The sequence below is a fragment of the Ostrea edulis genome, chromosome 10, assembly GCF_947568905.1.
Source record: "Ostrea edulis chromosome 10, xbOstEdul1.1, whole genome shotgun sequence".
NCBI classification, from domain to species: domain Eukaryota; kingdom Metazoa; phylum Mollusca; class Bivalvia; order Ostreida; family Ostreidae; genus Ostrea; species Ostrea edulis.
Window position 1 is genome coordinate 2762458 of NC_079173.1, and position 3485 is coordinate 2765942.

The following is a 3485-nucleotide window of genomic DNA, read 5'->3' on the forward strand; positions in this document are numbered from 1 at the left end:
CTTGATATTTGTTTTTACTATTGACCACTGTTCTGTATCCAATCTATGTAGCAATGCAAAGCCGTGATCTAGTGCTACAACACATGATCTCATGTATAAAGATGTACAACTTTATCTTATCAATATCCCCATATTAAAAAATACATCTTCATAAAATTGACATGTGGTATAAGTAAGTATACTTTAACTGGTCAAGATATAAGGCTCACGGTGGGTGTGGACGGTCGTCAGGGGGTGCTTACTACTCCTAGGCATCTGATCCCACCTCTGTCCTCACCCGCCGTGAGCGGCCCACGTTGAACAGGTAAATGGAGTAATGCGTAGTCAAAAACTATCTAACTTCCCCCTCCAAAAAATCTTAATGTAAACGGTTCGCTGATTGTTTTTGCTGCGTGTAGTACTCTAGTCAGCGATGATATATATCAAAGTTTTATAAAACCTAGTGCACATACTGTGTTGTGCTCCTTCGAACTTTGAATTGTATGAAATATGTGTCACCTTTCTTGTCTTTCTTGTCTTTAGTTAGGTTCATGAATGTGCCATTATCTATATTGATGCTAGACCATGGTTGTTATACATCTGGTACTGTGACTTTCTATTAGAGCTTTGAAGCTGATGAGGGAAGAATCACTGTCTAGTTTGACCTATGTTGATTTGAACTGGGACCTCTTTACTTTGAACAAGCAGTGAGGTGTTGGGATGACACACATAATGAAAAGGTGATGGCCAATCTTATAACTCTTATAAAAAATGCAAAATTAAGTATAGGGCAACACGGACCCTTGGATGTACCAGAGGTGGGATCAGGTGCCTAGGGGGGATAAACATAATAGGCTATTATCCTACCGCAAGCCCCATATCTTGAATAAGTAAACGGACTAATCCGTAGTCAACATCAGTGTGCCAAGAACAGCCTAACAATAGGTAGAAAAGACGTCAGACAGCTGTTGACCCACTGAAGTAACGGCATAGTTTCGCATTATAGGACTGGCCAACTTTCTTTAAAAAAGAAATACCCTATATCTGAAGTAATATTACATGATTATAAATGTATACAAAAATTTTAGGATACATGTCAAATGTAGCTAAGTGCTTCATGAAAATGTTGATATGCAACATGTAGGTGTCAACATGATTCCTAGCATATAGATTCAAATACGAAAGTAAGACACGTGGTCAGTTGCTGAAGAAAATTCGGGGTAAACATGCATAGCCAAGAAAAAGTCTGCAGCTGAGAAAGAAGGGAGATGACTCCATATGAACGGTATATTTTAAGGACTGGCAGGGTTGTTGATAGTGCACAGTGTATAAAGCCCCTCGCATGGTACTGTGATGTGGTGTGGTTGGTGTGGATTAGCCCAAAGGAGAGAAAATCAAAGGGAGAAAAGACACCTGCTCAGAGCATTTTGTGTGCACCAGCACCAGTATTTATAGATTACATGTAATTTAGGGTCATGCTTTATTAACTACATCAATATGAAATACAATTTTTGACAAAAAAGGGAAATATGACTTTTCATTGGCTTGTCATAAACTGACTGTGATGTATACCCCCTACCCACATGTTTCGGAACCAAAAAAACCAGTCCCCTGTCACCTGGCAGGGTGGTAATCCAGATCATCGTAGTGACCATACAATTCGCGAAATGCTGACTTTGAACGCGGCTGTTGAAACCCTTGTAAAACAAACTTATTTGACAGCAGCCTGCCTCAATGTAAGGTTGATCGATCCTCATGTGATGTCATAGGTTTTTGCAAAAATCTTAATAAATCAAACTTTGAGCATGATAGAAATATATCTATCTGAGGAATTCTATTCACTGGATATAATAAAAAATCTGGTAAAGTATTAATACTGAAAAAGTTTATATTTTCATTGATAATCAATTATTTATTATTAAAATAATTTTGTCAAGGGCAATAACTCCTATGCTGGAATTCCCTCTACTGGATATACATTGGTTTACCTAATATTCACAATTAATCTATATATATTTATGAATTATCAGTTTTTTTTAAAACTGTTGATATTTAAATTTTGTCATTTCAACAAGTCTTTATTTATTTTTATTATTCTGTTTACCTAATATGTCTGACATCTTTAAAAATGTGGCAGCATATATATTTTCTTTGGTTATTAATTAAATTAAGCTATATTGAGTGGAAATTAATACAGTTTTCCCACTTTTAACCATTAATATTGATAAGTCACATGAGGATGGAGCTACCTTAAAAACTAAACACACACAGAAAACTCTCTTGCGTATAGAATCAGTTGAGAGACATAACCACCATACGCAGATGATAATGGAATGTTGCTACATAAATATAGGAAGTTGACGACGGAAAAGCCGATTGGTTGATTCTATATTGTTTAATGTCCCTCTCGAGATTTTTTCATCCCAATGGGGACATCACCTTTGCCCATGAAGAAGCTAAAGTCATCCCGTTGGTAATGGTGTTCCACGCATCGATTATCATCGAAAACCAGTCGATTGCTGGCAATTTTAAACACTCGATTATGAAAATTTTATTCAAATCAATCGATGTTTAGATTTTATTTTCTTAAAGAATATAGGTCACCTATTTATTAGCCCAAATATTTTGTTTCGTAATGTCGGTGCAGATGGAAGCGAAAGTATCCATACCACGGGGATAAAGTATGTTCGCATTGTCAGATAGACGTACTTTGATTCGGGCATATAAGCCTCAACGAGCAAAGCCATTAAGAATATAGAATTAAGTACATAAAACCGCTTTCAAGGGTCACTGTTGCTCTGCACGTGCATATCGTGTTTTCAATTGGTGACAATAGATCTGATTTTTCAAAAATATAAAATATTCTTCTTTCGTTATTTTCCTTTGCTGAATTTTAATTATGACGGATTTAAATTTGATGAATATCACTGAAGCAAACGATATCCATATTTGGCGCGTAGACCCTTCTAAAAGTCGAATTGACGTAATTAAAAGATATCAAAATAGTTAAAGAATAACAAATACACACAGAAAATATTCGTTTGCACTTTTTCAGCAATAGAAACAACAAATATAAACGTAGAAAATATTCATTTACAATTTTTCAGTAGTTACATGACTTTATGATAGAATTTCTAAATGTCCGACAATAATTGATAATTCGTTAACGTAAACCAATCATCTAAATATTATGAAATTCTCACCGATTCCCAGCACTGCGGCCGTTTGTCATCAAGATGAGTTGTTACAAATCATGACGCGTAGTACTACACGAACAAACAACGGAACGGTTTAAGATAGAGAACAAGATAGAGAACAAGATAGAGAACAAGCGGTTTGGGTCGGGAACGAACGCTTTAGGCCAAGATGGGAACAAACGGTCAGGACGCCGTTTCATCAATAAGTGTAAAATTTCAACTAAGTCTTATGCGACTACGTAAATCTAGTTTCGTACAATCTTAGTTTAGCGCAAACTGCGTTTCACGAAACGACGTAAATATATGTGT